The 25,271-nt window shown below is 35.3% G+C and overlaps 1 protein-coding gene across 2 annotated transcripts in view; it reads left to right on the top strand.

The window, feature by feature from the left end:
- Positions 1 to 25,271, top strand: part of INPP4B (inositol polyphosphate-4-phosphatase type II B) — an 829,855-nt gene that overhangs the window by 107,854 nt on the left and 696,730 nt on the right. For both annotated transcript variants that reach the window (XM_024245636.3, NM_001133836.1), the window contains 1 exon segment: positions 22,633 to 22,695. The gene's annotated coding sequence lies outside the window, so the exon portion shown is untranslated.

The raw sequence follows: 25,271 nt of genomic DNA, 5'->3' as shown, positions 1-25,271 counted from the left end.
TTGTGAGCAGTGCCACAGTAAACATACATGTGCATGTGTCTTTATAGTAGAATGATTTATAATCCTTTGGGTATATACACAGTAATGAGATTGCTAGATCAAATGGTATTTCTAGTTCTAGATCCTTGGGGAATCACCACACTGTCTTCCACAATGGCTGAACTAATTGACACTCCCACCAACAGTGTAAAAGTGTTCCTATTTCTTCACATCCTCTCCAGCACCTGTTCTTTCCTGACTTTTTAATGATCGCCATTCTAACTGGTGTGAGTTGGTATCTCATTGTGGTTTTGATTTGCATTTCTCTGATGACCAGTGATGATGAGCTTTTTTTCGTGTTTGTTGACCACATAAATATCTTCTTTTGAGAAGTGCCTGTTCATATCCTTCACCCACCTTTTGATGGGGTTGTTTGATTTTTTCTTGTAAATTTGTTTAAATTCCTTGTAGATTTTGGATATTAGCCCTTTGTCAGATGGATAGATTGCAAAAATTTCCTCCTATTCTGTACGTTGCCTGTTCACTCTGATGAGAGTTTCTTTCACTGTGCAGAAGCTCTTTAGTTTAATTAGATCCCATTTGTCAATTTTGGCTTTTGTTGCCATTGCTTTTGGTGTTTTAGACATGAAGTCTTTACCCATGCCTATATCCTGAATGGTATTGCCTAGGTTTTCTTCTAGGGTTTTTATGGTTTTAGGTCTTACGTTTAACTCTTTAATCCATCTTGAGTTAATTTTTGCATAAGGTGTAAGGAAGGGATCCAGTTTCAGCTTTCTGCATATGGCTATCCAGTTTTCCCAACACCTTTTTTTAAATAGGGAGTCCTTTCCCCATTGCTTGTTTTTGTCAGGTTTGTCAAAGAGCAGATGGTTGTAGATATGTGGCATTATTTCTGAGGCCTCTGTTCTGTTCCATTGGTCTATATCTCTGTTTTGGTACCAGTACCATGCTGTTTTTCTTACTGTAGCCTTGTTATATAGTTTGAAATCAGGTAGCATGATGCCTCCAGATTTGTTCTTTTTCCTTAGGATTATCTTGGCTATGCAGGCTCTTCTTCATTCCATATGAAATTTAAAGTATTTTTTTCTCATTCTGTGAAGAAAGTCATTGGTAGTTTGATGGGAATAGTATTGAATCTCTAAATTACTTTGGGCAGTATGACCATTTTCATGATATTGATTCTTCCCATCCATGAGCATGGAATGTTTTTCCATTTATTTGTGTCCTCTCTTTTTTCCTTGAGCAGTGGTTTGTAGGTCCCCTTGAAGAGGTCCTTCACATCCCTTGTAAGTCATATTCCTAGGTATGTTATTCTCTTTGTAGCAATTGTGAATGGGAGTTCACTCATGATTCCACTCTTGTTTGTCTATTATTAGTGTATAGGAATGTTTGAGGTTTATTTTCTAGTTAGCATATGTCCTATCATGATGAATATCCCATGTGTTTTTAAAGGGAATGTGTGTGTAGTATTTGTTGAGAATAGTATTCTATAACTACCAATTAGGTAAAGGTGGTTAGGTAGTGTTATTCAGATTTTTTTCTTAATAAAGAAATAAAGAATAAAGACTTTTCATCTCTTCTTATATTAATTACTGAGAGAATGGTTTTACAAACCTTCAACAATGATTATCAATTCGCTTATTTCTGCCTCTAGCTTTATCAGTTTTTGTGTTATGAATTTTGAACCTCTTTTATTAGGTGCATACATATTTAAGATTTTCATATCTTTCTGATGAGTTTACTCTTTTATTATTTTGAAATACTATTTTTGTTTCTTGAAATAGATTTTGTCTTTAGATCTATCTGTCTCATATTAACATAACCACAACAGCTTTCTTATGATTCCTGCTTATACTATATATTATTTCCATCTTTTTATTTTCAACTTATTTGTCTTTTCAAATTTAAATTGACTTTTTTGTAGGCACTCTTATTATACAGGACACTTTATGGGAACTGAAAAGTGACATCATAATTCCCATAAAGTCTCCCGTATGGAGTATTTATTCCAAGGGTTACCAAATGTTTTCTGTGAAGGGCCAGATAGTAAATATGTTAGATTTTGCAAACCATACAGTTTTTGTCAAAACTACCGAATTCTGCCATTGTAGCATAAAAGCATTTATAGAAAACATGTGAATGGTCAGGCGATTTTTTTCCACAGATATTTATGAAACAAGTGGGCAAGATTTTTCCTGCAGGACATAGTTTTTTGACCCCTTGTTTAGTTTTAGTGTAGTTACATTTCTCTCTCTGTTTACATTTCATGTAATTATCCATATGGTTGTGTTCAAGTCTATCATCGTCCTATTTGTTTTCCTTTTGTCCTTTGTTTTTGTTTTGTTTTTGCTCCTTTTCTATTTTGGGCTAATTAGATATTTTTAAATATTCTGTTTTATTTACTTTATTGGCTTCTTAGCTCTTTTAAAAAATTCTATAGTGTTTAAGGTTAATGCTATCCTATTCTCAACTTTTAAGATCTATTTAGATTCAGTGTTATTCCACTTAACACCTAACCCTTCACAGTTCCAGCTCCAAACCTGATGATTCCCACTTCTCAGTTTCTACTTCCCATTTCCCAAATATAATAAACATTCAACAGTAAAATTCTGTTAGCTTGTCCCTTATCCATTGTACCTTCTTTTGCACATCTTTTTTGTATACTAAAAACTCTACCTTGTGAAACAATTATTACTTTTATAAAAAAATAGCCTATCTTTTAAGAAAATAATGAGGAATAACATATTTATGTCTATTTATTTTTATGACTCTTCCCATCTATGGACATGACTTTTCATATAGTTTAATTTTCCCTTTTTTATTTAGCATTTTTTGTAGTTTATGTTTGTTGCAAATAATTTCTGATCTTTTGTTTATAATAAAATGCCCATTTTACCTTATTTTTGCAGGATATTTTTATTAGATATAAAATTCTCAAGTATTTTTTTTAGCATGTTAAGGATATTGGCTCGTTGTTAGCTTGCCTACCTTGTTTAGATGAGCAGTCAGCAATTATTTTTTATTATTGTTCCCTGTAGAAATGTTCCTTTTCCTCAGATTGCTTTATCTGTTGTTTTCAGTGGTTTGATCATGACGTGTTTGGGGATTTCTTTAATTTGATCTTTTTTAGGATTTTTTCAAATTCTGGATCCTATAAGTTGATTTTTCCCCATCAAATTTAGCATATTTTCAGCCATGATTTCTTTAAATACTTTATATTCTATTTTTTTCTTCCTAAGACTACAATTATACTTATGGTACTTATTGGATATTGTCCCCCATTTCTGTTCATTAAAAAAATAAATTGTGCCTTTATCCTTCAGATTGCAGAACTTCAGCTGATTTCTCTCTTACCTCACTGACTCTTCTACTATTTCTGGCCTGCTGTTAAACTCATCTAGTGAATTTTACATTTCATTTATTGTTCTTTCCATTATAGAGTTTCTATTTCCCTTTTAAAATAGATTTCATTTCTTTTCTGAGAGTCATCATCTGTTCTTTCATTAAGACTATATTTTCCTTTAATTCTATGAACACATTTTCTTTGGTTTTTTGAATATATTTAAATAGCTGATTTAAAGTCATCATCTGCTAAATGCAAGACCCATGCCATCTCTGGGTCAGTTTCTTTTGATGGCTTTTTCTTTACTATGTGTCACTTTTTTATGCCTATCTAGTAATCTGGTAATATAAGCAGTTATACATGATAAAAACGTTTAGTAGATGATCACCTTGAACTCATGTATCCCAGGGTATACATTTTGTTAGGGCAGACCTTTGGAAAACCTTACATGTGTCAAAAGCCACTCTAACTGTTTCACTTAATCTCTGAACTCTATGTCTCCTGTAGATCTTGTCAAGATTTAGCTTTAAGTTTGTTAGGGTGAATCTAAAACATATCTTACTTTAGCTCATTATCTCTACACACAAAGCACGACTCATAAAGCAGCCAATTTCTCAGCTTGCTGCCTGGGGTATTGGACTGCATTAATGAGGTATCTCCGCTCTGGGTGACATGAACTCCAATATCCACTGTCACTGCTTGACCTCTAATTTCTCTAACATCTCTCATGCATTCTCAATCAGTAGCAGTAACTCTCTAAAATGCCTCATGTATTCTTGTCCTGGACATGTATAGCTCAATCCTTGGCCAAGAACTCACAGGGAATTCTGCTCAGATATCTGAAACCTCCCTTCTGAGCAGCTACTTCCTTTCTGGCTTCTTGCCTTGCATATTCCATTCACTTCAGCTTCCTTGAACTCTAATCTCTGCCTTCTAAGAGCTGCAGGCCCCTTTGCTTTGCTTGGATTCCAGCTTGCTTTGCTGAGGTTGGAAAGTTATCACTAAAGAGATAACTGGGACTATTATGGAGCTTTCGTGTTACTCATAAAGTACAGTTTTGTGCTGCATGTTGTGCAATGCTTGAAAATATTTTCCCAATATATTTTGGCCACTTTTTGGTCGTTTGTACAGAATGGACTAATCCAAGACAAGTTACTGTTATAGCCAGAAACAGAAATTCCTCATGCCTTCTTTCTGATTGAGGTTTTCTATTTTCTTCTGTTCACTCTGCTGGTTTGAAGTTAATACACTTGAATTCTATTTTATAGAAATTAACCTTAGAGTCATTACTTTCATAATCGGATTCTAAAGTTAATTCGTCTCTCTCGTCTCCTTCTCAGTATTGCAAGATATTATAACGAAAATTTTATCACCTCCCTCTTTTTTGGTACAATCACTTAGCTCTACATTGTTTTGTTGTTTATTGAATTAAACATGATTACTTTAAATAGTTATTGTTGATGAAGTTTACCTACCTATTCACTATTTTTTCCAGTTCTTCTTATATCTCATACTTATCTGAGATTCTTTTCTTTCTGCCCCCAAATCTTTCTTAAAATTTCCTTTCCCATGGGTCATTTGGTTGTAAACTTTGTTTTGATTCATCTGAATATATATTTACTTCATTTTTGTTCTCAAATGATAGTTTAAGAATAGAGTCTTAAGTGACATTTTTTTCTCACTACTAAGACTATATTTTTTCTACAGCCTTCTGACATCCGTCATTGCTTTGAAAATCTGTTGATATATGATATATTTGTGATTTGTTTGCTGGTAATTGTCTTAGTTTGCACTTACTAGAGCCAACTCAAGATGGAGATTCTCAGTTTTGTTAGTTGGAATCAGAAAAATAAAAATAAAAAAAAAAAACAAGATAGAGCAGGAAAATCGCAAGTTAAAGATGCAACTTAGCAGAAGATCAGCCTGGTCCCAGAAGCAGCTCTGCAACCTGAGGGTTCCACAAAAATGTCCCACATTCATGCTAGGGTACTGACCTTTGGTATCCTTTTATAAGTCATGCTTTGGCTGTGGGCTGTCCCTAGAGGGAGTATGAAACTTTTGAGACATTTTCAGTGATATGAGGACAATTATCAATAGGAGGGTGAGTGTGGGTCTACTGTTTTGGTGAAGGAAATCTGGGTAGGGCACCAAGAGTCAATCTGTTATTTCAGGCTGTAAGAAGATCTCTTTGTCCTTGGTATTCTACTGTTTTACTAGTTTCTTGGTGCAAATTTCTTTTTATTTATTCTGCTTGGAAAACTTTGTTTCCTGAACCTGAAGATTTAATTATGGAAAATTGAAACTTCTTTTTTTAATATTTGTCTTCTAGATGACAAAATTTAAGAGTAAATGCCTCCTTAAACTTTTTGCCCTATTCCCTTGCCATGACCTAGGCCTGGCCCTGGTCTCTCCATTCTCTCTTCTCTCTTCTTCAGGGAATCTGATTGGTCACAAATTAGAACTTCCTATTTTCTCTTCCATCTTGCATAGGTTTTATCACTTTTTCTGTCTTTGTTTTATGTAATGATTCAAATGTATTTTTCAGTTTATTAAGTCCCTCTCTGAAGTTGTACCTAATTTTCTTCAATGCATCTATGTGATTATAATTTATTTATTTAATTTTTAATTTCTAGAAGTTACTTTTAGTCTTTTAAAATTCTAATTGGTTTTAATATCCTGTTATTTCTTTGTTATATCTTTAGTTTCTGTAAATGGTTTGCATGTGTGTTTTCTCCAAATGTCATGTTGAAATGTAATTCCCAGTATTGGAGATGGGACCTGGTGTGAGGTATTGGATCATGCGGGCAGATATCTCATGAATGACTCAGCACTATCCCCTTGGAGTAAGTTCTAGCTCAGTTAGTTCACATGAGATTTGGTTGTTTAAAAGGGGCTGGCTCCTCCTCATCTCTCTCCTACTCCCACTCTTGCCATGTGATGTGTCTACTCCCACTTCACCCTCCACCATGTTTGTAAGCTTACTACTATCCTCACCAGAAGCCAAGCAGATATTGGTGCCATGCTTGTATAGCCTGCAGAACTGTAAGCTAATTAAATTTCTTTTCTGTATAAATTACCCAGTCTAAGGTATTCCTGTATAACAACACGAGAATGGCCTAATACATTTCCTTTTTTATACTCTTAGGGATTTTTAACACACTGATTTTATTTTGTGTTATCTGACTGTACAAAATCAGAATTCCTTGGCAATCTAATTCTAGTGTTTGTTGCTTCTTTGGACTTTCCTTTATAAAGGCTTACTTTTGGGTAGGTTGTGTAATTTTGGATTGTGAACTTATTATTTGTTTATTTAAAATTCTGGGAATCCTGAGATGTCTAAGATGAGATTATATTCCTTTGAAGAGGATTTACTTTGCTCTTTTAAGTTAATTTATCTTCTGGAAGACTTTTGGGACTTATAAACACTAGAAAACAAAGTTCAAAAGCCATGGGGGAAGGATTGTGGATTATGCATTTTTAGAAGAATTCCTTTTTTTGCTACTCCAAGCCAGAAATGTCACAAATATTTCCCTTGTCACTTACCCCTGTTAAGGGGCAATTTTTTTTATTGTCCACCCTTTTGGACTTTGAGTGTTATAAACTCCAACAGCTCATCTTCTGCAAGCCCTAAAATCTTCTCCACTATTTCCTGTAAGGCTGTTAAAATCCAAGTTTCCAAGATCCTAGTGTTAGTAAACACCACCAATGTACCCATAATTTTTGCACTAGGATGTTAACCATTGTTTCAACTCTGACTTCATTTTGCCCTTGTGAGATCATCCTTACTTTTTTAAAATTCCAAAGTGCTTTTTAAAGTATGTTTGTTGTGTTTTATTAAGCATTTCTAAATGTTTTGAAGCAGAAGAGCGTTTTAGAATTACTAGTGTCTATATTGCCAGATGCATAAATCTACTTATTGAGCACAATGTAGTTTTTATTTTTGTTTCCTTTTTCTGTCATACTTTGATAGTGGGATATGGAAGTATTCAACTATAATTCCATTTGCTTAGATTGTTTATTTTCTGAATTTAGATTTTTTGGGTTTTCTGTGCTTATGTGCTTTCCACATTGCAAAATTTGTTTCTGCTGAATTATTTCTGTTGTTTATGTTCTCCATCAAAATTGTTGAATCCTAGAAGAATAGAGGCAAAGACTGACAGTTAATTTTATCTAATTTTTAAAATGTTAATTCCTTTGCACACCTAAATTTGCATACTATGTTTTATACATGCTTTAGTGCATTATGCACATAAACTACCTACTAGTAAGAGTTCCATCCTCTTTGGGCTAAATCAGAAATGTTATGAAAATGGGAAAAGTGTTCTTCATGTCTCTTTTCAATAGTTATTGTGAAGAGTAAGAGCAATAATATATATGTAAAAGAAATACCAAGTGATTAGTTTGAGCAAAGGCTCAATAAAAGGTGCTCGTAGCATTTCTTAAATATAATGTGTTATTTCAGTTACATTGTGGATCCTTAAAATAACGTATTATTTTTTCTTTCATTGCTTTTAATCTAATGACCTAATGAGTTATTGGAGCCTCCTGCATTGATGCTAAAATTTCTGTGCTATTGATGTCTTTTCTAGGCTCTTAATGTTCCTCTTTCTGTCTGTCTTTGTGGGATGTGTGTAGTGCTTCTGTCTTTTCACATTTTGTGGTGGTGGTGTGTGTATACCAGTATATTACATTGATAATTTTTTTGATATTTCAATCGAATTTACTGAAATATAAATCTCTAAGAGATAAATATATTCATTTTACATAACTCTGATATGGTTATCACATGTGACACAATTAAAATTAACTCATTACCATCTAATGCCCATTCTATAGGCAAACAGTTCATATTTTCCTATTGGACAAATTCTAAACAATTACTTTCCTTGATACCATATACTCAAGTAAATTAATATTCTTATCCTACTTAGCTCATATATTGGAAAATCATTCAAGAACCAATGCAAAAAGATAAAGTGATAAAGAAATTTCATAATTTCTAACAAGATATGGGTACTAGAATTTTGTTAAAACAGTGAAAAGCACTTACCAACACAGAATTTTGCCTTAATTTAAAAACTGAAATAAGATTGATTTTCTTTTGCATTAATTTACTGTTTTTGAAGTTTATTTGATGGTTTTCAAAGGGGTATTTCTCTTTGAGGGTTTTATTTTGTTATTATATTTGGTTTTGGACATTGTTGATGGTGATTGTTTTAGCCAGAAGCAAGAATCCTGTATTACTACTAAGTCATCTTTCTGCAACTTCTTCAGGACAGCTTCTACAAAAAACAAGAAACCCTTAGGGCAACTCGTAAGTGAATACTTGATAGCTAAGAAAACCTGAGAAGAATTTCCACAAGACTTAAGATGAACATTGTGAATACAGCAGATAGTATAAAATCACACAGGATTTTGAGAAAATAGTAGCTCCTCTACTACTGATCTTTTAACTTAGGAACTCTCATAGACATTTACAAGGCTATGCACTGGAGCTAAAGTATGTCAGTTCTGTGTATTATTTCCAACTGATAGCATTTGTAGACACATATGGGGAATACAGAACCTTTCAAACAACTAGTTTTGCAGACAGCCCTTGGAATCTAATATGTTTATAAGAAGAGAAGCTTCTTTTTTTTTGTTTTTATTATACTTTACATCTTAGGGTACAGTGCACAACATGCAGGTTTGTTACGTATGTATAGATGTGCCATGTTGGTGTGCTGCACCCATTAACTCGTCATTTAACATTAGGTATATCTCCTAATGCTATCCCTCCCCACTTCCCCCACACCACAACAGGCCCCAGTGTGTGATGTTCCCTTTCCTGTGTCCATGTGTTCTCATTGTTCAATTCCCACCTATGAGTTAGAACATGCCGTGTTTGTTTTTTTGTCCTTGAGATAGTTTGCTGAGAATGATGGTTTCCAGCTCCATCCATGTCCCTACAAAGGACATGAACTCATCATTTTTTATGGCTGCATAGTATTCCATGGTGTATATATGCCACATTTTCTTAATCCAGTCTATCATTGTTGGGCATTTGGCTTGGTTCCAAGTCTTTGCTATTGTGAATAGTGACACAATAAACATACATATGCATGTCTTTATAGCAGCATAATTTATAGTCCTTTGGGTATATACCCAGTAATGGGATGGCTGGGTCAAATGGTATTTCTAGTTCTAGATCCCTGAGGAATCACCATACTGACTTCTACAATGGTTGAAATAGTTTACAGTCCCACCAACAGTGAAAAAGCGTTCCTATTTCTCCACATCCTCTCCAGCACCTGTTGTTTCCTGACTTTTTAATGATCGCCATTCTAACTGGTGTGAGATGGTATCTCATTGTGGTTTTGATTTGCATTTCTCTGATGGCCAGTGATGATGAGCATTTTTTCATGTGTCTTTTGGCTGCATAAATGTCTTCTTTTGAGAAGTGTCTGTTCATATCCTTCGCCCACTTTTTGATGGGGCTGTTTGCTTTTTTCTTGTAAATTTGTTTGGGTTCATTGTAGATTCTGGATATTAGCCCTTTGTCAGATGAGTAGATTGCAAAAGTTTTCTCCCATTCTATAGGTTGCCTGTTCACTCTGATGGTAGTTTCTTTTGCTGTGCAGAAGCTTTTTAGTTTAATTAGATCCCATTTCTCAATTTTGGCTTTTGTTGCCATTGCTTTTGGTGTTTTAGACATGACGTCCTTGCCCATGTCTATGTCCTAAATGGTATTGCCTAGGTTTTCTTCTGGGGTTTTTATGGTTTTAGGTCTAACATTTAAGTCTTTAATCCATCTTGAATTAATTTTTGTATAAGGTATAAGGAAGGGATCCAGTTTCAGCTTTCTACATATGGCTAGCCAGTTTTCCAAGCACCATTTATTAAATAGGAAATTCTTTCCCCATTGCTTGTTTTTGTCAGATTTGTCAAAGATCAGATAGTTGTAGATATGTGGCATTATTTCTGAGGACTTTGTTCTGTTCCATTGGTCTATATCTCTGTTTTGGTACCAGTACCATGCTGTTTTGGTTACTGTAGCCTTGTAGTATAGTTTGAAGTTAAGTAGTGTGATGCCTCCAGCTTTGTTCTTTTGGCTTAGGATTGACTTAGCAATGCAGGCTCTTTTTTGGTTCCATATGAACTTTAAAGTAGTTTTTTTCCAATTCTGTGAAGAAAGTCATTGGTGGCTTGATGGGGATGGCATTGAATCTATAAATCACCTTGGACAGTATGGCCATTTTCATGATATTGATTCTTCCTACCCATGAGCATGGGATGTTCTTCCATTTGTTTGTATCCTCTTTTATTTCGAGCTATCTATGACAAACCCACAGCCAATATCATACTGAATGGGCAAAAACTGGAAGCATTCGCTTTGAAAACTGGCACAAGACAGGGATGCCCTCCCTCACCACTCATATTCAACGTATTGTTGGAAGTTCTGGCCAGGGCAATCAGGCAGGAAAAGGAAATAACGGGTATTCAATTAGGAAAAGAGGAAGTCAAATTGTCCCTGTTTGCAGATGACATTATTGTATATCTAGAAAACCCCATCGTCTAAGCCCAAAATCTCCTTAAGCTGATAAGCAACTTCAGCAAAGTCTTAGGATACAAAATCAATGTGCAAAAATCACAAGCATTCTTATATATCAATAACAGGCAAACAGAGAGCCAAATCATGAGTGAACTCCCATTCACAATTGCTTCAAAGAGAATAAAATACCTACGAATCCAACTTACAAGGGATGTGAAGGAGTTCTTCAAGGAGAGCTACAAACCACTGCTCAATGAAATAAAAGAGGAGAAGCTTCTGTTTTAAGGTCTCAATAATTAACTCAGTAAAATTAAATAATATTCCAGGCAGGAAAGCTGATAAGGGAGTGAAGCATTCCATATTATTAATTATAACAGACTAGAACACTTAGTGGTAAAAAAAATTACAAGAATAAGTTTCATAGAAATTAGGGAAATAAATTAGTTGAAGGAAGAATTAAGAAAGCCCTAGTTTAGAGCACTATATCATCTAAAGCAAGTTTCTGAAACTTTAATATTCCTTCTGATCATCTGGCACACTTGTTGAAATGAAGAATCTGACTCAGCTGGTCTGGGGTGGAGCCTGGAATTCTGTATTTCTAACGAACTCTAGGTGATGGTGATGCTGCAGTTTATGGATCACCATTTGAGTATAAGAGATCTAGACTCTCAGAATTTGACTTTGGCAATGGTGTGACATAGAAGATAAGAAAATATGTAATAAAATACCTAAAATGCAATTCAGAGAATAGTAGTGGATGTGTGTGTGTGTGTGTGTGTGTGTGTGTGTGTGTGTGTCTGTGTGTTGCAATGTATAGAATGATATACGTAAATTTGTTTAAACTCCTAGGTGATAACTACTTTAAATTAAAGATATAATATGTTTAAAATTCTAATGAATGCATGAAAATATAGAAAATAGCAAAGGCATACAAAGAATAGAATTTGTGGGGGACATACATTTAAAGTAAAATGAGAAATTTCACAGTAAGAAGTAAGAATACATTCCAATAATAAGACATAAGGACAGAATTTGTGTTAGAGTAACAGGTGCACGTGTGGAAAGAACTGCCGCACATTAGCTCAGCTGAGAAGTCAAAGGATCGGGGTTTGTGGCAGCTCCCTGACTTCAAATCTTACCTTTGTTCGATGGCTGTGGCTCGGGCAACATGGTAACCAAACTGTGCTTCAGCTTACTCATCTATAAAATGGGGATAATAGTGTAATCAGCCAAGAAGGTTGTTATGAGTATTTAATATGCAAGACAGAAACTTAGAGCAATGTCTGGCTTCTGTTTGGCAGTACTGAAGGATTAGTTTTATTATTACAATAATGATCATAATGTTATTTCTAAAAATTTAAGACTAAGAGATTTGAAGGATAGTTAGTTCTCAGAAGATAGAAGCTGGCCAGGCATGGTGACTCACACCTGTAATCCCAGCACTTTGGGAGGCTGAGGTGGGCAGATCACTTGAGGTCAGGAGTTCAAGAACAGCCTGGCCAACATGGTGAAATCCCATCTCTACTAAAAATTACAAAAATTAGCCAGGCATGGTGGCACAAGCCTGTAATCCCAGCTACTCGGGAGGCTGAGGCAGGAGAATTGCTTGAACTCGGGAGATGGAGGTTGCAGTGAGCCGAGATCACATCACTGCACTCCAGCCTGGGTGACAGAGCAAAACTCAGTCTCAAAAAATAAATAAATGAACAAATAAATAAATAGAAGCTTTCTTGAGTCCATATTGCTGCTAAATTCTCTATGGGAGAAAAATGGGGTTATTTATTTAAATAAACAATAGGGAGTGAAAAATTATGATTAAGAAAATGAAATTATCATTGACAGAGTATATCATTTAGAGAAGGATGTTGTCATCAACTAGGTAAAAATCTGATTATTAACATTTAAAAAGTAATGGTAGACTTGAATTATTCTTAGGATTCAGCTTCTCCATGTGCTTTAAACATGGGACTTAGCTTTGTTGTCTTTGTTATTTTATTTCTTCCTTTCTTCTGGCATGGATTAAGCATATATTTTTAAATTCCTGGGCCTTGATCATTACCTTTGTGGTTGTTCATTATTGATGATTGATTTAAGTATAATTATAATTCAGTAAAATTTTTTCTATCTTATTGCTTGTAGACAGAGACAAAGAGGTGTTTATTGTATTTCTTTTTCTATTTGTATTTTCTTTCCAAAGTTTAAATGCAGACTTCTAAAAACCTACAATTACAAACATTTGCTTTACTTGTGTTTTTCTTTTCTGAAAAAAAAAAATCCTTCATAAACTTAATAGGCAAGAGAAAATTAGATAGGAATCCAATTGGTAGAATATTTAGTGTTTACAAAAGGAAATAATTTCAGAGGTCAGGCATAGCACTGAAAGTCTGATGCTGGGTATTTCCTGGCTAAAGTTGCCCAAATTTTAAGAATTTCTCAAATATATATACTGTTAAGTATACAAATATGCTTTAAAATTGAATAGACATATATTCTATGCTAAATTAAACATACATAAAGATGATTAAATAAACTGAGGAGAAATCTAAGTCAAAAATATTAAAAACAAAATGTATTCTAGGGTAAGACTGCTGTCTTCAGGCGCAGCCCTGAAAGGTGGGTTCTCCAATGATCACACCTGTAGTGCTAATGAAGAACACCTGCAGATTGAAATCTTCCCTCTTGTTTCTTCCTGGTTACCTTTAAAATCAGGAATTATTTAAATAATCGGCCAGGCATGGTGGCTAATGCCTGTAATCCAAGCACTTTGGGAGGCTGAGGCAGGCAGATCATCTGAGGTCAGGAGTTTGAGACCTGTCTGACCAACATGGTGTAACCCCATCTCTACTAAAAATACAAAATTAGCTGGGCGTGCTGGCGCATGCCTGTAATCCCAGCTACTTGGAAGGCTGAGGCAAGAGAATCGCTTGAACCCAGGAGGCGGAGGTTGCAGTGAGCCGAGATCGCCCTATTGCACTCCAGCCTGGGCAACAAGGGTGAAACTCCGTCTCAAAACAAACAAACAAACAAAATCTAATAGTGCCCATTTTTTAAGGGCCATAGACAGATGAATTTGGATCTTAATGTCACTTGAAAAGTGTATCGAAGGAAAACATGCATACGGAAAAGTGAGCAAAGCTTAAGTGTACAACTCAATACATTTTTCGCAAAAGGAATATACCTGAAGATCAAGAAACAGAACATTTTCTGCACCCCAGAGGCTCTCCTCATGTCCTCTTTCAGGTACTGTATCCTCCTCAGAGTGTTTCCTCCCACTTTTATATAAATGTATACTAGTTTTTCAGGGCTGGCATAATAAAATACCATAGATTGGGTGGCTTAAGCAACAGAAATTTATTTTATCACAGTTCTGGAGGCTAAAAGTCCAAGATTAAGGTGCCAGCAGGGATGATTTCTCTCAAGGCCTCCCACCTTGACTTGCAGACAGTATCTTCCTGTGCCCTCACAGCCTGTGCTCATGCATCCCTGGTGTCTTTCTCTCATCTTACAAGGACACCAGCTGTATTAGATTAGAGCACCACTCTAAAGACCTAATTTAACCTTAATTTTCTCCTTAGAGGCCCTATTGCCAAAGACAGTCTAACTGAGTGTTAGAGTTTTGCCATATGAATTATGAGGGGATGCAATTGAGCCCATTACAGAATGTTTTCCTATAGTAGATACTTTTTCCGTGTGACTTCCTTCTTTAACATGGTTTGTGATATTCATATTGTTCATGTAATCAGGGCTTCTTCAGTCTCATTAATGCATAGCATTTCGTTGCATGAATATATCTTAATTTATTAATCAGCTTTACTGTTTATGGAAATTTGGGTTATTTCTAGTTTATTCTTATTGCGAATAGTGCTACTGAGAATATTCTTGTACATAATATTCAGCAACTTTTATAGTGGAATTGCACAGCCATAAGGTGAGATACTACCAAAGGAGAGATACTACCAAACTCTTTTCCAAAATAATTACATGAATTTCTACCCCTACCAGCAGGATATGACAGTACCATTCTTCCACATCCTTGCTAACTCTTGCTATTACCTTTTTTTTAATTCAGCCTCATTTGTCTGCTTATAGTGATATCTCATTGTAATTTTAGCTTACATACCAAAAGACTAATAAAGGTGAGGGATTTTTAGGATGTTTATTGAAAATTTGAAAGTCTTCTTTTGTGAAGTTTATATTTATGACTTTTGCCCAATTTTCTATTCAGTTGTCTCATTTTCTTATTGATTTATAAAAGTTTATTATATATATTCTGAGTATTGCAGGTTTCTTTTTATACTCCATGGCTTGTCATTTCATCTTCTACTTGGCATCTTTTGATAAACAGAAGTTTTTAATTTAAATGCAGTCAAACTTTAATGTTTTCCCTTGACGGTTACCACTTATACTGTTTAAGAAATCACGGTCTGCCCCAAAGGGAAAGATATTTTCTTCTAAAAGCTTTATTGTTTTGTTTTGAACATGTAAATGCACAACCTTCTGGAACTGATTTTTGTATATGTAGGAGTCAGGATCCACTTTTTCCCCACAAATGGATGTATAATTCATTCAGCACCATTTAGTAAAGAAATTGCCCCTTCTCTACTGTTCTACATTGTCAAACTTGCCATAATTTACTTGTGTAATTTGTTGTTATAACTTGTGTGGGTTTGTTTCTGGACTTCCTCTTTTGTTTCATATATGATTTGTCTGTACCAGTTACTGTCTTAATTACAAAAGTTTTATAATAAGTTTTGATATCTGGCAATTTAAAAATTCTAGTTTTGTCTTCCTTGGCTAATCTTGGTCCTTTGTATTTCTGTACAAATTTTAGCTTGTTAATTTTTATATTAAAAAAAAGACTACTGGGATTTTGGTTGTGATTACCATGAATATCCAGATTAATTTGAAAATTGACATCCTTATAATATTGAGTCTTCCAATGTATGAGCATGATGCATCTCTCTCCATTTATTTTTGTCTGCTTTATTTCCTTTAAATACTATTTTGTAGATTTTTGGTGTAGATATCATGAACATCTTTTGTCAGATTTTATTCTGAGTATTTGAGATATTTAATTCTCTTTTAAATGTTATAATTCTTATTTTTTATTTGTTCATTATGGTAGCTTAATTTGTTCTTGTAAAATAACTCTGAATTCAGTAACATTGCTCAATTTACTAATTAAATCTAATAGTTTTCTGCGGACTCTTTAAAAATGTTATTTTCATTTTAAATATATTTCATCATTTATTAAAAGAAATGAATTAAAATTATTTTCATTGATATTTCTAGTGAAAATAAAATTGGAATTTTTATTTTAAAATATTAATTGAATAATAATATTAACTTATAGTGAAAAGAAAAGCTGGACTATAGATGAGAGTGTGGGATAGTTCATCAGCATGTGAGTAGATGCTAGAAAAACTGGAACCATTGCCTGTTCTCTGTCTTCATAAGCATAATACTCTTCAGTAAATAAGTCTGCCATTCTGGTCTTTAGTTTTTATATCTATAAAATAATGATACTGTACTACAGAAGTTTAAGTTCTTTTTTATCTGGGATGGATGACTGAGATAACTTTTTGCTAAATGATTGTGCTTTAGACTTTTTTCCTTTTCTGCTTTTTCTTTTATAGTCTTGGGATGATGGGGATAATGGGCCTCATGTGATCTCATTCTGGGACAGGGTACTAGGTGGGACAAAGTCCACCTGCACTCCCCTGTCTCCTATTCACGATATTTGAGAACGTCTATTGCTCCTGGATACCAGGTGTTGGCTATTGAGATGATGCAATTTTGTCTCAGGTTCATCTCTTTAGAGACTGTCCTCCACTAATGCACCCTAAGTGTTCCTATATCATGTTAAATGTTGGATGATGTTTTTTTCCCCTAAAAATCTCAAGTTCTTTTGAGTCTATGTCCTGAAAAGCCATCTGCTAGTCCTAATGCTTCTATTACCTTTATTCCACTTTCTTGTGGGGGGTTTCACTTAGAAAGAAGGGAAATGAGGTCTTCATGTTTGACCTCCTCTGTTTCTTTTCTTCTTGCCTATGCTCTTGAGCCTGGGGTAGTTTTTTATATTCTTTTCTCCTCTTTTAGCATGGCAAAAGTCCTTGATCTAGTTTTCTAAGTCTGAATTCTAATATTGTAATGGAAACAGGAAAAGCCTTTTTATCAAGATCATTGTCTTGCTATATGGATCCAGAATTATTGGCAGACGTCAAAATGTAGACTGCCTTTTTTTAAATTTTATTTATCTTGTAGCAATCTTGATCTTTTTAGAGGCAAATGCTATGCCTGGCAGAAAGGTGAGGTCAGACACAGAGAAATGCAAAAGGATTGCATTCAGATATATTTCCAAACAACATCCTTGTTATCCTTGTTATATAATGTCATATCATATTTCTCATGTTATTTTGTTTTCTGCTTCTTTTCCATCTGACATGTCCAAATAGTGTTTAAATGTAATGTGGCCACGGACACAGGGAGGGGAACAATACACACTTGGGCCTTTCAGGGGAGTGGGGCGGGGAAAAGGATACCATCAGGATAAATAGCTAATGCATGTGGGGCTTAATACCTAGGGGATGGGTTGATAGGTGCAGCAAACCAGCATGGCACATGTTTACCTAAGTAACAAACCTGCATGTCCTGCATCTGTATCCTGGAACTTAAAATACAGTAAAATTAAATTTTAAAAAAACTTGGTGTGGCAACAACTGCTATGCCACTGCTATGAAATTTCTGTCATAGGACATGGAAGGATATTATGCCACATAAGTCAACTCTGTCTACCTACATTAATAGATATTTAATAGATAGCAATTGTGTCTGCACTTAACAGGTACCTTCTCCATATATGCTGATCATTGAGTTTAGCACAAAAGGAAAAAGGTGAGAGGCACAAGTTATAACAACTGTCCTTGAAGAACTTAAAATATATCTGTGGAGACATGACAGCACAAGACAACCCAAGAAGGCAATGTAAGTTATAGACATTGACTATAATTGCTGCACAAGGTAGAAGAACGATAAAATCAACAGAGTCCAAAGTACCTGGAGATCACTTTCTGGAGAAGTTGTCCTTAAAGCTTTGACAGGGCAGTAAATTTGGAAGGTGCTGGAAGTAAGAATTGAACCACAAGCAGAAGGAACAGACCTGAAGAATGGAACTGGGATAGAACAACGTGGCAGCTGTTAGACACTCTGCTTGACTGAATAACAGAGATTATGTTGAAGAACAATGTAAAATTCATGGAATGTATAGGACATCTTTAAAAAAATAGTATATCCAGAAGACATATTGTATAATTTTTAGCTGTTTCCCCCATGAGTTTCTTAAAACACAAATTGTGAAAAACTAATATCATATGATGTAAAATTGGAAAACTTTGACCCCTTAAAGCAATAGCTATCATCAGATACTAATGTGATTTATAAACCAGATCACCTTGTAGAAATTCCCTAGTGGGAGTGTAAGAACTGGGTAGATACCTCCTACATTTCCAATCCAAAAGGGCTTGGAGATCTGGAGATGAAAGGAAGATTTTATGGAGTGAACTGAAGGTGTACTCGAAATATACACAAGGAGAGATAGTGTAGGGTGTTTTCCCCCTCAGAACTAGAAAGAGCTCTTCAAGGAGACTCTCTAGGGAGTTTAAAAGGTATCTCTTGAAGTTTTGAGGTTTTAGTGGAGACAATGGACTGGTTTCTGATTAATTCAAAGACCAAAGATGAGGTGGTGAGCAGCTTATGGTACAGCAAAGTAAAGATTCTGAATGGGGATTCATCTGTTTTTCAGGGGTTGTTAGATTCCTCTGGAAGAGAGGTGGGCCACGAATATGAAAGAGCTGTCATGAAGTTGTCCTAGGTATTTCCTTAAGGCTTCCCAGCAACTGAACTGGTCTCAGCTGACTAGTGACTGTGGATGGAGTAAGTAACAAAGTGAGACAGTATGACCTGCATCAAGCATAGTACAGGTGAAAGGTCTCCAGTGATTGGAGGTGAGGATTACTGAAGAACCATGGAAAGCTCAAACGGGGAGAGAACCAACTTTGCGCCTGCCCCAAAGAGGGAGCCTTCTTGCTTAGTGAGCAGAAAGTAAGCACTTTCCTGCTTCATTTACCTCTTGTTTCCTCACCTTTCCTTTTTCACTCCACTGCTATATTCCAGAGGCATCAGGATCCAAGGTTCACTAGCTGGAAAAGAAGGACATGGGGGAAAAATAGGGACCAACAAATTCCTTTCCATTGGCTATTGGCTCCCATTTGCAGCAGATTCTAGCTACAGGAAACTGTTAAAACTGTAAGTCAGTTTGTCATGTGCAGCTGGGTGTTCTGATTTCTAAATTGAGAATGTGTTTGATGAGCTAGCAGGGGTCCCCAACCCCCAAACTGTGGACAGGTAACTGTCTGTGGCCTGTGAGGAACCGGGCCACACAGTGGGAGGTGAGGGGTGGACCAGCAAGCATTACTGCCTGAGCTCCCCCTCTTGTCACATCAGCTGCGGCATTAGATTCTCATAGGAGCATGAACCCTCTTGTGAGCTGCACATGCAAGGGATCTAGGTTACGTGCTCCTTATGAGAATCTAATACCTGATGATCTGAGGTAGAATGATTTCATTTGGAAACCATTCCACCTCCCCCATCTTTAGAAAAAATTGTCCTGGTGCCAAAAAGTTTGAGGACTACCAATTAAAGTAACCATAAGATTTTTTTAAAAAAATAAGTTCTAAGTGATCAGAGTCTAGATAGAAGCCTGATTCTGGTTGGCCAAAGACACATGTTGTTAGTTTCTTTGGCTGCCATAACACATTACCACTAATGGAGTAGCTTAGAACAAGAGAAATTTAGTGTCACATTTCTGGAGACTAGAAATCTAAAATCAACGTGTCGGCAGGGCCCTGCTCTCTCCGGAGGCTCTAGAGGAGAATCTGTTTGATGCCTTTCTTTTAGTTTCTGATGTTGCTGGCAGTCCTCGGCATTCCTTTGCTTGTAGATTTATCACTCCAATCTCTGCCTGTCTTGTCATATGGCACTCTGTTTGTGTGTGTCTTTGTGTTCACATGGCATTCTCTTCTCCATGTATGTCCATCCCTCTGTCTCATCTCTTCTTATAAGGTTGCCAGTCATACTAGATTAAGGGGCCACCTTATTCTAGCGTAACCTCATCTTAATTTACATCTTAATTGCATAAAGATTCTTTCCAAATAAGATCATATTCAGGGTAGGACTTCAACGTATCTTTTGGGAGTACATAATTTAACCCACATCAGATGTTATGCAGATTTTTGTCTACTTGATGCCTGCACCTGGAGTTAGGGATTGTTGTTGGTATGAATCAAAGTTTCTTCCTAATTTCTTTATTTAGAAGACATATATGCTGTACTCTTTCAAAATATACAGTGTGAGGTTCTGAGTCTGAACCAGTGTTTCTTAGTCAAGCCCAATCAGGGCTCAGCTATTAGAAATGCCACTTTATATTTTGTCCATTTCACTCCCAGTGCTGTTACTAATGTTTCTCTTCTTTGACATCCTCTGAGCATTTTAACAAGAAATTGAGAAGACTCCCAATGGGCACGGTAAGTGGACCTTACATTAATGTGGACTTCCTTTATTTTATGCTTCCAGTTTTTGTATGCATTACCCCATCTTCCTGGAAAGACATACCTGCTTACCTGTCTGTTAGGCTTAGTACTTTAGAGTTCTCTTTTGTGAAATTTTCTTAGACCAAACAGTGCTGACTGTCAGCCATGTGCACCAGTTCAGCTATTCTGACTGATTTTTTGGCAGGTGGGGGACAGGAACTCATTCTGTTGCCCAGGCTGGAGTGCAGTGCTGCAATCTCCGCTCACTGTAGCCTCTGCCCCCTGGTCTTAAGTGATCCTCCCATCTCAGCCTTTCGTATAGCTAGGACTACAGGTATATGCCACCATGCCTGGCTAATTTTTGTTTTTGTAGAGACAGGGTCTTGCCATGTTGCCCAGGCTGGTCTTGAACTCCTGGGCTCAAGCAATCCTCCCACCTTGGCCTTCCAAAGTGCTGGGATTCCAGGGGTCAGCCACTGCACCCGGCCCTGACTTATCTTTTAAGATTATGTTTTAAATCCTTTTCTGACTCCAGAATATTCTTTTAATACTTTCTGCTCCTTCAAAATTCTATGTACTGTCTAATGATGATATTTTCACCAATTACTTGACATATTTGTCCACAGATGTGTTTCCTCCACTAAACTGTGCTTTTCTTGAGTCTCTTTTTGCTTGCTGTGGTTTCTTCAGTCTGTCACAGACGTTGGCTTGCAGTAGGGGCTCACCAGGTGTTTTCTGAATTGGATGGAGTGTTCATAAGAGTAGATAAGGGCCAGTTGCTTTAAATGAGTCTTGAAGTATATCACAATTTCTTGAAGGCCTTCTTCAAGCTAAAGTTCTCAGCAAAATCAAGGGGAACCACTGCAGTCGAGCAGTTGACAGCTTACTAATCTTCTTGAAATACTGCTATTCAATCTTTTTCACCCACCTGCCTGAAAGACCCAGAAGGACTCTTTCTTCCTTCATCATCACAGTCTAATTAATCAATAGGCAAAATAGGTGATGTCCAGTGTGATATGACTTAATCATTATATTGTGTGGTTCACTAGGGCAGTGATTCTCAATGGAATAGTAAGCCTTTTTTGTTGTTGTTCTTTAAAGGACAGTGATAATAATAGGAATAATAATAATGATATTATATTAGCTAATGCTTTCTCATGCTTAGCTTGGTACTGGGCTATGTTCTTTATCACCTCCGTGGGGGATAGGAAAAAATACCATTCCCATATTACAGATGAAAAATGAAGACTTACAGAATTTAATTTATTTGTCCAAAATACACAATTGCTGAGATGTAGTGATTGCAGTTGTATCACTATTCTTATGACTGCTTTAGTCAATTAATCAATGTTGTTTTAAACTGTTAGCATCTTCTATTCAGCCAAATAACTTTCTTAAGGGGTGAATTTAAAATTCTTACCTATCTATGTGACAGTCCTTTCTGGAAAGCTATTGCTCAGGCTTGAATTTTGTATCCTCCAATCTGAACATTTAGATAATGATGCAATAAAATATTGTATGGGATACTCCTCAAGATTGTTATACGTTAAGGGAGGGAATAAGATATATTTTCGTAACTTTTGACTTCGATAATGTACTTTCCTCCTCGTTGCAGCACAGAAAAGCTCTGAAATTACATCTCATAAGGAAGGTAATCTGCAATTATTTACAGTTATCCCACAATACCTCATTTTATTACTTTGTGGAAAGACCCAAACTTTCATGAATATTTTAAAACCCATGCTCACTAACAGTGGAAGGAAAGTCAGTTTAGATAATTTTAAATTCCATTTCAGTCCATTGTATTCCAAGTAAATGTTTTGTCCTGACATGGCTTACATCTCATCTTTTGAAATGATCGAAGCTAATGCCTTTTCTCGCTCGAGTGCCAGTCTTGTTCACATGTGAGAGAAGAAAGAGAAGCAAAGAAAACAGGGCTGAGTATCTGCTGCAGTCACCCACGTTCTCAGCTGTAAGGGAGAAAGGACATTTGGGGAAGTGATTTGGCATTTAAAGCAAGTGTTTCCTGAGGCAGCTGCTGAATGGAGCTGAATATTTTGTTAAATGATTTTCTTCTCTGACCTTTATTACTAATGAATCTTCTTTAAGAAGCATTTAAAGAGGAAAAAAGAAAGGTTGTTTTTATTAATCTTCTTTCTCTTTTCCCATAGAACACAAAGAAATGGTGTTACCTGGCAAGAGATCTTCTGTCTTTTATGAAAAATTAGACAAAGGTAATGCTTATTTTGAATTGATATTTTTTCAGTCTGTATAACTCTACATGAAACTAGTTGGCTTTCCTTGATTATTGGTTTTAGATATTGAATTACCCATCAAAAAAGTAAATTATTATCTGAAAAGCCAAGGGAAGGCCTTACGATGATCATCAGATTGATAAAGTGAACAGTACATTTTTAGATATATAATAGCTTTTCAAAACATTGTGGGTAGTGGTTAATTTTCTGATACCATTTTGAAGTTTATGTTAACATATAAACAGGATCTTGAGTATTAGATTGCAGTCTCTTTGGAAATAACTCCAATTAGTTTATCATATTTACAAATGATAGGTAATAACAGCATTAGACCCTTGTTAGGGTACAATGATAAGATTCTTTGTGCCTTTATTTGGCATTAGTCAGATGACTTTATGTATTTTTTTGAATATACAAAAAAATTTCAGTATGAATTTCTAGAAAATGTCATCAAGCTTTATGAAGACACCCTCATACAAAATACATATTTTCTTTGGAAAGATTGAATTATATCATGCAGTTGTTGAATAGCATGCCTGATTATGCTTAACAGATTGCATATTTAGTTGCTAAATTTTCAAATCACTATGTGAATTATTTACATATGTTGTTCTAAGAATATGAAAACTCATGCAAATATTCTAATGACATACGCATGTACACAAAGTGTGAGTACGGCTGCAGATAAACAATGTGTGTATGTTTTATGAATAAAGCTACTATCTCAAAAGAGATTTTTGCAGAAAAGTTTCAGACAGTTTAGAATTTTGAAGGAAACTGAGACATCCATTGAGTCCTGTCTACTTATATAGCTATGAAGATGTGATGACACTGTACGTTCATGAACATATATATTAATGAAATGTATTATATATTTTTATATTAACTAGAATTCACTGGGTTTTATTTTTGACAAATTGCTGAATTTCTAAAAATAAATGAGTGCTGAAATAAAGGTAGCATTTAAATGTAATGGACATCAGCAGAAAACTTGTTTCTGAACTTTGATTTGCAGTTGAGCAAAAATAAATTGTTAAATTTGAATTACAAATGTGATATATTTCCACATATTTCTGGCTTCTAGGTAATTCTTCAAAACAGGTGTAAACCCCTTGAGAAAATAGCTTCTTTTCCTAAGGGTAGTCACCCTATCCAAGTTTTATCTATACTGAAATGTTAATTCAAATTAAAATATTCTTAAATGGTTAATGAAGTTAATTGAGGATTGTCTTTTACATAGAACTATTAGCTTTGACTCTCTAAATAGGGACATTATAAAGAGATCAAATTCCTAGACAATATGTGGGAGAGGTTGAAGCTGAGCTGTGTGATGTAGGCATAGGGAGATAAATGTTAGAAAAGTGCTTGTTGAAGGCGACTCAATGGAAGATGGCACAGTAAAGAGAGAAAGAGAAATATCCTGAATGAGATGAAGCCAATGAGGAAGGTCAGGGATCCATGTGCTTTAGAATATAAATAAAGCAGGCAGAGAGCACAGACTCTCCAGGTTGCATTTGTGTGAATTTTTCTTTTCTCAGAGATATGTATATACTAATATACTCATTTTTAGGCTTTTATTTTATTTATTTAAGCAATATATAAGCTTATTTTGAAGTGAATGTAACAAAGGAAGACTTAGGGTGAGGGAAAGTAATTCCCATTCACGGGATAGAATTTTCAGCATCAGTATACCCGGAGTAACAAAATTTTTTTTCCATTATGAAAATAAAGGAATCATTCTGTGTATTGCCAAAAATTGGCATGACACAACTCCCAAGGTGATTATGATCCAAGATATGTATGTTGTTGTGGAGGTTGGAAGTGAGATATGGAGGAATAGCTAGGGATGGGAGAACTATGGCCAGGAGAAATGACGTTTATGTCAGTATCTTTCTGGGCTGGTCCTATAGATTTGTTCAACTGGGGGTGTTTGTAATCTCATAAAATTCGTATTAATAAGATAATACACGCTAACGTACTAACATTCTGCCTATTATCTCAGATGGAATATGTGCCTTTAAATTTCAATGTTTAAATAGTGGAAGTTTAAGACATACTAGTGAAGATGTTATTTTTAAACAAATGGAACCATTCAGCTTTTCTTAGTATACATGATGACTAACACATTCGTTTTGTGTAGGATTAATTCTGGCAATGGGCTCAGCATGCAATCTGTTGGATTAACAGACACTTTTATGTGTGCAGATACCTGTGAGTTCTACATTTGACTCTTTTAAAAAGGGCATTTAAACAACTTTTCATGTAGTGTTTTAATGTGAAGTTATTGGTTATAAGTTATAGTTACAATTTTCTTAATTTTGTCATCCAAAGACAAAGGCAACTTCAATTAGTCAGATTAAAATATCTTTCAATATACCCGGTAGGTATACCGTGGTAGGATTACATGTAAAAATAGAGACTGTGATTCTGTTGAATTTTTACATAGGTTTACATGTCCTGGAAATAGATCAAATTTCAATTAAGAAAATTTCATGGCTGTAATTATATTTTTATTATGCAGGAATATTAAATTTTATTCTCACATATATTGAATT

The sequence above is a fragment of the Pongo abelii genome, chromosome 3 (assembly GCF_028885655.2).
Source record: "Pongo abelii isolate AG06213 chromosome 3, NHGRI_mPonAbe1-v2.0_pri, whole genome shotgun sequence".
Classification (NCBI taxonomy): domain Eukaryota; kingdom Metazoa; phylum Chordata; class Mammalia; order Primates; family Hominidae; genus Pongo; species Pongo abelii.
The sequence above is the reverse complement of the archived record's forward strand: the minus strand, read 5'-3'. Positions and strand labels throughout refer to the sequence as shown.